The 12205-nt window shown below is 30.9% G+C and overlaps 1 protein-coding gene across 2 annotated transcripts in view; it reads right to left on the reverse strand.

Annotated features, from left to right (window-relative positions):
• Positions 1 to 1672: 1672 nt before the first annotated feature.
• DCAF12 (DDB1 and CUL4 associated factor 12-like protein) overlaps positions 1673 to 12205 on the reverse strand; it is a 75644-nt gene continuing 65111 nt past the window's right edge. For both annotated transcript variants that reach the window (XR_012754696.1, XM_075353707.1), the window contains one exon: positions 1673 to 3501. The gene's annotated coding sequence lies outside the window, so the exon portion shown is untranslated. The remainder of the gene's footprint in view (positions 3502 to 12205) is intronic.

Raw genomic sequence — 12205 nt, forward strand, 5'->3', positions numbered from 1 at the left:
TCAACTTTATTTTTAATGAAATACACAAAAATAAAGATTGTAATTTGCTTTCATCTTTGTATAATTTTATGATCTAAGTACTGGTTATTTTTTGGGTATTATTTTACTGTGCACTTAAATTTTACTTTATATTAATATCAAGTGGTATATTTTAATTTTTATTAACTGGAGGAAAATTAAACTTTGGCATTTGGATGCAAAATATAAATTTGTGTAAAAGTAAGCGGTTGACAGAGAGAGAGAGAGAGAGAGAGAGAGAGAGAATCACTATTCTCTCTCTGAGTAAAGAAAAGAATAACTTCCAGTATTTTGTAATCGTTTATTTCTTTATATTAGTATTCTACAATAAAAGTCATGTATAAATTGTATTTAATATTAATTATTCCTCTCAAAAATATGTAGCATATAATGTCAAATTAAGTAACAAATACAAGTATATATTTGCATGTAATAAAAATATAAAGTCAGTGTTCAGAAACTATTTCTCATCTGAAACCCAACCAGAATTACTCATTGATAATTGAAATTGTGTCATTTATTTATAATTATAGCCTTGTTACTTCCTTGTATGAAGAAGGAAGGATTGTGATTGTGATCGTGAAAATTTCGGTTTCAGATTTCAAAAAATTTTAGACCTGAATCCATTTTAATTAGTTTCAGCATGACGCTGAACGTATGTATGTATGTACATGCATATCTCACATAATGAGCCGAAAGACTGTTGTAACTTCTAGTTGTGCGTAACTTCTAGTTGTGCACCTCCCCTTTTGATTGGACTGAAGCAAAATTGTCCAAAAAATTTGGACTTAAGTGGTCTTGGTTCTGCAGTTACAGCCGAATAAAATTTTAATTAATGAAATATTTGGATTTTACAAGAAAAAAGAGATAACATTTTTTTAAATTTATTTTATTTAATATTTATTAATTCGTGATTGTACAAACATTTCTTTCAATAAATAATAATTATTCAATGATAATAATTAAAAAAATTAAAGTAAAATAATAAATAATTAAAGTAATTAGTGAAATAAAATTTAATGTACTTTTAAAAATGTGTATATGTGATTTAATAGGCATTATTACATATGGGCATATGTAAGATTTGGCGAAACATCCGATTATTTAATATTAATTGAAAATTATAATTTAGAATCAAATTATTTTTGGATCTAGTTTAATTTCTCTTTAAATAGCCCTCACAAGAACAACTTATACACTGATGCATACCGTGCCCTATCTTTAATAAATTGCAAAAAATTCTTATCTCGTAGTTCATTACTCCTCTGATATTGTCGCTCCCTAAGTCGGAGTTGGTATCATTCATTTATTTGTTTTTTTTTTACGGATCATTTAATTGCTCTTTGGTTTCATATGATATTAATTGTGTGATCTTTATTTGTGTACAAGTTTTTCCTAGTTTTCAAATTTTCTCTCTTAATCTTTTCCTTGGTCTTAATGTTTTCTTCCTTAACTTTTTTATTCTTCCTTTTGAGATATATTTCTTCATGTTATCTTTCTTTTTCCTGTATAACAGTTTCTTTTTCATTTTTGACCAAATAATCCAATATTAAGGAATATTTTACACCGTAATAATTCTTTGTTATTTTTAATTGAAATATATTGATTTATTTAACCTGTGATTGTAAAAAAAATTAAATAATTCAATAACAAAAAAAAAGTATGAAATAAAATTTTATGTACTTTTCATTTTAAAAAAATTGTGTGTAATTTAATAGGCGTACAAGGAAGTCATTTGATGTCCACATCAGATTTACTACATACACTTTTAAAAATAACTCTCTTGCATTTGATACTGGGTAACTGAACTTATTGGTAATCTTAAAACCACTGTACCAATCTTTTACCTTGAGAATGATTAAATTTTGTTTCATTCTTCCACCAGAATCAACAACAGTTTTATAGTTATCACAATAATAGGTGTGCACACCATAATACATAACAAAAATGGCCACCATAAAATAAAAAATTAAAAAAAAAATAGTTTTAAGGTCCTGAAACATGTAGGAAACATTCAATTTTTCAAGCAACCTCCTTTGGGTCACTTCAATCATAAAATCCAGTTAATATCTCTCTTTGGTAAAAAATGACCTAAGAAGAGGGGAGGTAATATTAATTAAATTTTGGATGGGTAGAATGTGGGTTGGTTTATTTTCATCTTAATGTTTGGAACCATAATTATTATTTCTTTAAAAAAACAGCCAAAAATTAATATATGTTCAGATTGTTTCATACATGGTTATGTTCAGATTGTTTCATACATGGTAAAAAAAAACAAATTTATATTTGTAAAGTAGCAATTTGTAGCAATTTTTTTTATGACTGTATACTGAAAACAGAAGAAAATAGAAATTAACTAATTAAAATGTGCAAGAATGAAACTTGAATAACTTATACATTGAATAAAGAAATGTCAGTTTACAAAGTAAGTCTTCCTCCAAATCTTTAACCTCAAATTTGGTAGTTCATAGTCATTCATTTTGAGCAAATTGGCCCTTGAAGTTACCGTCCTCTAAAACATACTTTGTTTGCTGAATGTAGGATTATAGGCCACTTTTTGAAGTCAATTTTTTACCTTGCATACCTTGAACCTGAGTCACTTTTTGTTCTTTGTTGACTTAGTAAGGATGTAATCTGGAAGCAGCTTATGTGGTAGATTTTGAAACTATTTTTATAATAACCACTTGTTCATTATTAAGTTTTAAGTCCAATTCACAATAGTAAATTATTTGATTACTGAAAAACTGATTTTATCTGAGCACAGACTGAAAAACTGATTTTATCTGAGCACAGAAGAATCTGAATCATATGCCAAAGTCTGAAATCCTACCAATCCTACCAATTTTGTTTAGTGGTACTGATGGTAGCATATTGAACAAAGTCTAGCAACTCTGAGACAATATCAACATCTTCAAATCAAAAAGTGCCAACAACTGTTTTTCTGTTGTACCTTGTGAACTTTGGCCTGTTTCTCAGATCCAAGAGTTATAAAGATGCACTTGAACATAACAGATTTTTTTACTATTCAGACTATTTACCATTAGTCTTTTAGGGTGTTACCCACAAAAACTAGTCCCATTTACATTCTAATCACAATGTTCTGAGGTGGTACAATTTTTAGTTTTTTTCTCAACATTGTGAAACAGCACCTCTGATCTTATATCTTTTCTGTGACAAATTATAAATGATACACAAAAACTTTGTCCTCACAGTTGAACGTTGGACTTTTTCCCTTTTTTGTCTAGAAAGTCTTTAACAATTCGTAATATTAAAACATAAACATAAAACTTTTAAACAGTGGACTAATAAAGCTATCACCCTCTGTTTTAATTGAATCTACTTTCTTTTAATATTAATATATAACTAACTATATGATTATTACTGGATGAATTTCAGTTGATTTCCTCAGTATGAATTTTTAATTGCTGTCATTTTTTTTTGTACGAGTTTGCCTGGAAACATATTTCAGCAACATTTTAAAACCTGCAACAATGGAAAATATGTTGATGACAAACTTATTTCTATTGGTGTGATTTTTCAATAAAACATAAAAAAATCAAGTTAATATTTCACATTTAAACAGTTTCAAAGTGGAAAGTTAAACAGAAACAGCTAATTTATGGTACAGAATTAGCTATTCACCATCCCTATGATTTAAAGATGTGTTGCTTATTTTATTAAACATTAGATTATAAAAAAATTAGCAGGTTTAAAAGAAAATCCAGCGAATGTCATTAGTTTGACCTTAACTTGGATTATTTCTTGTTTTGATCAAAATTCTCAGAAGCAACTTGTTTTGATCAAAATTCTCAGAAGCAACACAGAAGTCTTGGCAATGTGAAACGATTGAACATCAGCTGAAAAAATCCAGTGCTATAAACTTAAACCTATTTATCACAAATTACTCTGCTCTCAAGTTTTCTCTAGGAAAAAAAAATCAATGTTTCAATCACCCCTCTCCAGTCTCACAATCACATTAAAAAAATTTTGATTTTGTTTACCCCATTTTATGGTATGTGTTCTAATTATGTCATTCAGAAAACACTTAACTAACTACAGTCACATAAATATTATGTGACTGTAGTTTTAGCGTCATAATTGTGCTGCAAGTATGAAGTACAAGAATATAAAAATTTGTTTTAACAGTTTTTGTGAAACTTATGTTAATCCACCTAGTTACGACAGTAACTAGAGTTTTACAACTTACAATATGTTTTCTAACTCATTGCCAATGGCATGTTCTATAATACTGCATTCAAATTAGTTGAGATATACGGATTTGTTATCAGACTCATTCTTTATGTTTTTTTACCATTATCAGTTCAGATAGAACTCTTCTGTAAACTGCCTAATTCTATCACACTATCTATCATTTACATTGTCCATTTATAAATTAGTAATTAAACAGTACAATTATTAAGTATAATAAAGTAAAACCTAAATAAACATCTAAAAACAATTAAAACATTTGAATGTTTATCTGAGCAGTCCCGTGAGTTTTTGCTTATGCCAAGCGTAGATGACAACTAAGTCATTAAAGCTCAACAAAACAAAAGTATCAAATTCAACAACTATACAGGTAGTTGGAGAGTGTCATGACATAAACTGAAAGAAAAATTCTATCATTTGACTCAGATTAAAATACATGAATCCTACATAAATACGTCTATAAATAGAACTATAAATTTAAAAATTCACTACTATCTTAATTATACTATTATTTTAATTAATAAATTCATAATTGTCCAAATACAGCCAGTATAATCCATTATTATCTAATATATTATGATAATTGATTTACAATGGTATTATTATTTTAAGTTTATGAATGATAGTAAATGAATGTCAGATAATTTTTTAAAAATACTTGTTCAATATGATACATTCACCAGCTACTTGAAAATAATATTTAAAAAAAAATAATATTGACGTAATGTTTATAGAATTGATTTCTAATAAAGGAAATTTTTATTATGAGTTAAAAACTAAACAGGATGTACTTTGGAATAAAATTGTAATAATTTAATTATGTCCTTGTTTATTAAGGATTTCCTTACTTTACCTTAATTGCAATACGTTTGTCAATGATGAACTAATTATTATTCAGATCTACTTAATTAAATATATAAATAAATAACTGGTTTAAAGGTATTGTTCAAGTGTAATAACTTACAGAAGTTAATTGGTATCATACTGTAGAAGGTTGGATTTACAAGTAATATTTCTCTTTAAAGATTGAATATTACATCAAATAATTTATATTGTGGCTTGGATGCCACAATATTTACGTGTGTTTGATTATTGCTTTCAAATAAAAATCTATACAATGTATAAATAGTTTTGATTTAAAGTTTTAGTAAATAGTATAATTTAGTGTTTTATTAATGTAATGTTTAAGCATTTCACATCTTTCTAAATTGCATCTCTAATTTTTTTTCTTCAGTTTCTTAATGTATTAACATAATTACATGCAAGTTAACATTTTTACAAGATTACAAGAAACAGTTTTATTTATTTTTTTTAAATTTCTTTATCTGTGTAAATCTGATGGATTTTATTGTATAAAATATCTTAAGACTGATAAATGTAACAAAATATTAATTTGTTTTATAATACTGTTTAATTATTGTTTAAAATTATTTTTTAAAATAAAAAATAAATATAATGGTGATTGCATAGATTGATTATAAATTTCCCATTATCTTTATATGTTTTTACTCAACTAATGATGTCAAGATATTATGGAAGTTACTGTTTTTATGACTTAAATGGTAAAATGATAAGATTTTACTCTTGGTCTTGAGATTCTCTATCAAACAACTACAATTCAGGTTAAGATACACAGTTTATTACTACTCTATTGTATAAATACATAATATAATATATTTGTTGTAATGTGAACAATATTTAATGATAAACACTAAAAATACAAAGAGCATTAAAAGTTAGAAAACACTATCTAGATACTTATGGTGTGGGAAAGTAGTCAGTTGTAATCTAAAAGCTTGTAGGATATTTATTAAGCAGCCTTATTACATAGGGATCTGTCACATGCACAACATATGAAGATATATAATATTTCAGTGATATTATCTGTAAATGCTAATCTTAATATGGAGTGTTGAATAGAACATTAAAATCATAAGTTGGCACACAGTACATTGGTATGGAAAATTGGAACAAGGAAGAGGTTGTACATTACTATATAAGAACTCCCCTTCTGTAAGTCATGTTGAGATTGAGAAGGCGAGGTGTGACAACCAGTTCTTTGAAAGAAGCATAGGAGTTATTCTGTAAAGCATTTCCTAATCGTCCTGTCCCAGCTAAAACCAGCTTTCAGCAATTGGTGAAGAAATTGTACCAAACTGTATTGTTATAATGCACCAAAGTGTGCCATCTGTCCACAGATTGCAAACTTCCTGCAGTTTCCCGAACACACTTTTTCAAACTTGCTGCAGTCTCTGAAAATGATGCTTCATGGTTCTCAGAAAACTATCGCAACAGGTTGGGGTGAGTAGAACAACATGCATACATGTCTTGAAGAATTTTAAGTTGAAACCATACCACATCACAGTTGTGCAACAATTGAAGGAACTGTAAAAGAGAAAACATGATGCTTCGTGGTCCTCAGAAATCTATCATAAAACTATTGCAATAGGTCGCAATAGGTCAGGTTGTCAACCTGCAGACATGTCCTTAAGAGTTTGAAGTTGAAACTGTACTGCATCACAGTTATGCAATTGAAGGAACCAGACAAGGGAATAGTGTGACTTTTTGTTGCTGGTTGTTGAATATGGTCGATTTGGACACATTTATGTTATAATGTCAGACGAGGCATGGTTTCATTTATCGGGGTACGTAAATGTCCAAAACAGCAGGTACTGGGCAGCAGAAAACTGCACCTAAATACACAAGGTACCAGAAGATAGGGTGTGGTGTGGTGTGCTGTGCTGTGGCAAACACAGAACACCACTCACCTATGTCCAGCATTTTACACAACGTATGTGGTTGTTCCAATATTTTTCGACAACACAGATGTCTAACTGACCATTTTGTATGACTGCTCAACAGCTGATGGAAGAATACAAGTACTGCTTTTTCCTGCAGTATGGGGTGACTTGTTTCATGTTTGAGAGGTCACTTGCTCATCTTCATGTTTACTGCTGAGCGAACAGTGAATAGGCTTATGGCCGTGGTGGCCATAAGCCTCTCAATTTGACTCTCTATCTGACCTCTTCTCTACATGACCTCCTCCTAGATATGGTCACATCTCTATGAGGTCATATCTCTGTATGACCTCTCTATCTGACCGTGGTGATCAGTAGACTTGTCAACATGTGACTTTTATTTATAGAGATTATATAGAAAGGACAACTGTATCAAAACAATCCACACAATTGATGAACTCAGGACACCAGGAATTGACGTAGGTATATCTGCGTTTGTTAAATTGTGCACACTGTTTAAAAGGCAAAAAATGTACTTGAAGCCACAATGCTGTAAATTATGTAGTTCACATAACATATATATATATATATACATTAAATATGGATGTACACATATATAAAATACTGGATAGGTGATAACAGGTACAGAGTAGCACACGATAAGTAGACATATTTGAAGTCGATTATAAATATTTTTTTTTTACTTGGTGTTTTGTATTGTGCATGCATAACCCTATTCTTGGAAATACAGGTAGATGTTGCCTAGTCTTTATATTCGCTTTGATTCCGTACACATCAATTATTGTTGAGCTACAGCAGATCACAGGCGTTTGTCCTAATTCACAGCACGCTGTGAATAAACATGTACTTCTTTATTCTGAATAAAAAAGTGTTATAGTGACTGAGCGACATTTTAACACTTGATGGACTCCAGCAAGAAAACACAATTCGTTTATACCATAAATTTGATGAAGGCAGCATAAAACAGCTCCTGTTCATTCTCTGGAACATATCTTAGTACTTCGAGTTGTCATGCAACATAGTCCAGGAAAGTTTGCACGGCAAGCGTCACTAGTATCTGGTCATACAGTATAAAGAATCTTTCAAGTTTCAAAGTGATCTCAAGCTGTTTCTGTACAAATTGACTGCCCTGCATAAGTTAAAAAGATTGGAGTTTGCACGCTGGTCGAAAGGGAAAGATTATGTTCTGTTCAACACTTTTTTTCAAGCAAAGCCTATTTTCATATTGATGGACTGTTGAATAAGCAATAAGTCCGCTTTTGGACAACAGCAGCACCACAAAATGTGCATGAAAAATAACAACATGCACCTAAAGTAACCATGAGGACAGTTGTATCCAGTCACAGATTGATAGGACCAGTGTTTTTCAACAATATAGTTAATTCTCAACGCTATTTGTATCTACTAAGGACTGATTTTCTACCCAAACTGAGTTTGCTATAGATGCTAAACGGTTTATGCAAGATGTGCTGATTTTTTAAATTCAGTTTTTGGTAATCATGTAATTTCAAATCTAACCGGGCCACCACAATGGAGGTTTCTTTTGACCACCTTTGAGCCTAGATTTAAATCCATGTGAGTTTTTTTATGGGGTTATTTAAAAGAGAAACTTTTCCCATTAACACCTGCAAATCTTATGGAAATGCGTCCACGGATAGTTCAGTTGTGTGAAAATTCAAGAGGACTTGTGTCACACAGTCATTAAACATACACACTCCCCTTCAAGAGGTTTTTAGGCATAACAGTGGTCATAAGGTAAAAGTGCAGCTTTTGCACTTTTACTGCAAAAGTTCTTTTTGCAGTAAAAGAACCTTCTACAAACACTGTATTTGGCATGGAAATTGTAATCATACCAAATTTAAAAATAAGTATGTAATCAAAAATTTTTAACTATAGTATACGAGGGTCATTCAAATATAAACTGGAATTTTATCGCGTGGACTGAGGAAAAGGCAGTGAATAGGTGGGATGCTGCAGGTAGTTAGATGGCTATGTATGGAGGGGGGAGCAACCAGTCATCCATACCCACAGGTCATGTTCCCACGTCAGTAGCAGAACGTCTGAGCAAGTGGTACAATCATCCATTGCGCAATCAATTATACGATTTCTCGCCAATGAAAGTGTCAAATCCTCTTTAGTTTTAATTCTACTCCAGGTACAGTTCTATCAAAAATTCAAGTGTTTGATTGGGCCAAAAAATTTTCTAAGTGGCCATGCGCATTAGAGAATGAAAGTCATGAATATCATTCGCAGATCAGCGTCTGTGATAAAATTTAGGGCTTCTTGACCTTTTGGAAGATAACCGCCACTGAAATAACATCAGACATTGGCATAAGTGTTGGGAGTGTGCATACAATGTTCTCAGACACTCTTGGATACAGCAAAGCATTGGCGAGGTGCATTCCATCATCTCACAGAGGCACACACAATGTCCAGAAAGACATCTGTCAGTGACTTTGAGGAAGAAGGAGAGGCATTTTTGTACCATATTGTGACCTGCAACATGGGTCCAACACTAAACCCTGGAAAGCAAGAAAACACATATGGGGTGGTGGAAAAGTGGAGAGTGGTTTGATTAAGGCAAAGAAAAGCATGTGTTTTGGGACCCAAAAGGTGTGCTTCGCTGATTGATTTTCTGCACAAATGAGGGAAAGTAAATGCGGCATGCTGCTGCCAGTTGTTGAATAAGTCAGGGTTACTTGTCAAAACAACGTGCAACCGACTCAACATCCTCCTTTACAACACACGGCTGCATATGGCAGTTTAGACTTGCTAAAATTCATTATACATTTCCTGAACACCCATCATACAATCCAGTCGTCACCATGTGATTTCCACAGGTTTGGTTGCTGAAAGAAGCATTAGAAGGAAAGATTTGAGAAGATGCCTAGTCAAGCAATATGTGCTCAATTGGTTACTAGGGCACAGCCATCTTGTTTTTTTTTTAAGGGGATGAGGAAGCTATCTTCCTCAATATGTATTTCTGTTGAAGGAAACTTTATCTAGAAATATGAGGTAATATATTTGTAATTTTAGCAAAATTATTGAATGAATTACAGAAATTCATTTGAAAACTTTCAATCACTTCACTGTGTCAGTGTAACTTTTTTCTGGAAGAAATAGATTGAAGTCAGTTGTTGGTAACAAAAATATCAGAAAGTAATTTATACAACCACTTGTAATTACTATCATTATTTTATTAAATTTAATTTCTTTTTAAGGGAAATAGTCATTTATGTTTAATTCATTTTTGGTATTAAACTACAGACAAAATTATTGAATAAGTGAACTGAAAACGGCGAATGATGATTAGTGCTCTGGCTGATGAATTTCCGCCTGTTGGATGCACCTCTATCGACACGTTTATCTTAGAAAAACTCAGATATCACAAATTGTGTGCAAGGTGGGTATCAAAAATGCTCACCGAACAACACAAAGAGCAAATAATGTGCAATGGATGAGTGTTTTTGAACCACTAACAACAAAATGGAGATGATTTGTTCTCCCACATTGTTACAGGCGATGAGATGTGGATATCCTACACAATCGCAGAATCGAAATAACAGTCAATGCATAGTGGCACCATTCAAGTTCTCCAAAACAAAAAAATTTTAAGCAATCTCCATACTCGAGTGGAAAATGTTGGCGAAAAGGGCATCATTTTGGTTGACTTAATATGGAACATAGATCAACAATTACAGCTGAGTTGTACTGTGAAACACTCACCAAACTGAGGCGATCCAACAAAATTGATGACATGGGAAACTTTCATCTGGCATAATCCTCCTTGCATGAAACATGCATCGTCACACCGCTGCCTTAACCAAGAAGAAGATTCAAGATTTTCATTGGGAACTTTTTAACCACACTCCATATAGTCTCGACATTGCACTTACCAATTACTTCCTTTTCTTCGATTTGATAAAGTGGCTTGGTGGACAACGGTTTGAAAACGATGAGGAACTCAAGATTGCCATTGTCAACTAGTTTAATTCCCAGGTGGCGAACTTCTATGCAGAAGGGTTAATGAAACTGGTGCAGTGTTACGAAAAGAGCTTAGAACTGAATGACGATTATGTGGCAAACAAGTAGATTTGTAATAAAACTAAAAGTGTTAAGTAAAAACCTTTTCTCAAGAGTTAATTTATTTTTTTAATGACCAAGTAACCCTTACTTTATGAATATTCCTCGTATATTGCAATGTGAATTTCATTCATAATAAAGATTTAAGTAAAATTATTTCACTAACTCTAAAACAAAATTCTTTTACATTTGTAAATTGATACATTTTTAATTAATTGTATGAAGTAAAAGAAAGTATTATGATAAAGAAAAATTTCAGATTTCAACGTTAATATCCATTTTGACTAGTTTCTGCGTGACATCTGTACATACAAACATATAACTCAGAAACAATTAGCCGTACGATGTTGATATTTGGAATTTGCACTTTTTCTTAACTGCAGTAAGCCCTCATTGAGAGCTTTTCAACAATATACAATAAAAAGAACTTATTTTCATCGGTTCCAAAGTTATAGCCAAATTAAATTTTAATTAATGAAATATTTGGATCTTACAAGAGGAAGGCCTTCCTCTTCAAGGCACACAGTTCAAATCCAACTTCATACACATATTTTTTTTTAACTTTTTTTTAATTTAAATATATTGATTTATTAATAATTATTAACCTCTGATTGTATAAAAATATTTACAATAAATAATAATAATTTAATAATAACAATAAAAAAAACAAATATGATAAAAATCATAAGTTATTAGTGAAATAAAATTTTATGTACTTTTCATTTTAATTTTAATTTTATTTCATTTTAATTTCATTTTAATTCTTACAGAGGTTAATAATTTAATAAATCAATATACTTAAATTAAAAAACTTATATGTATATTAAGTCTGATTCAAACCAATGTGTCCATGGTTACAGATCAGACAAGTTCTCACTTACACTACATAACTACTTGAGCAATGTGAAACAAAATTACATAAACAAAATTACATGTAATTACATTACAAAATTACACTACTAAAATGCTGATAAAGACACCAAAAATGTGATGCAATGTGGTATCCACCACAATGCAATTGTGTAACTGTCCACTTTATTAAAAGAGATGGAGGATTGTACCTCACTTTCAAATTAAATAAGTTTAAATGAAATGCAGCAAAAAATGTGTATATGTAATTTAATAGGTGTACAATG

This window comes from Lycorma delicatula, chromosome 1 (genome assembly GCF_047948215.1).
Source record: "Lycorma delicatula isolate Av1 chromosome 1, ASM4794821v1, whole genome shotgun sequence".
In the NCBI taxonomy this organism is placed as follows: Eukaryota; Metazoa; Arthropoda; class Insecta; order Hemiptera; family Fulgoridae; genus Lycorma; species Lycorma delicatula.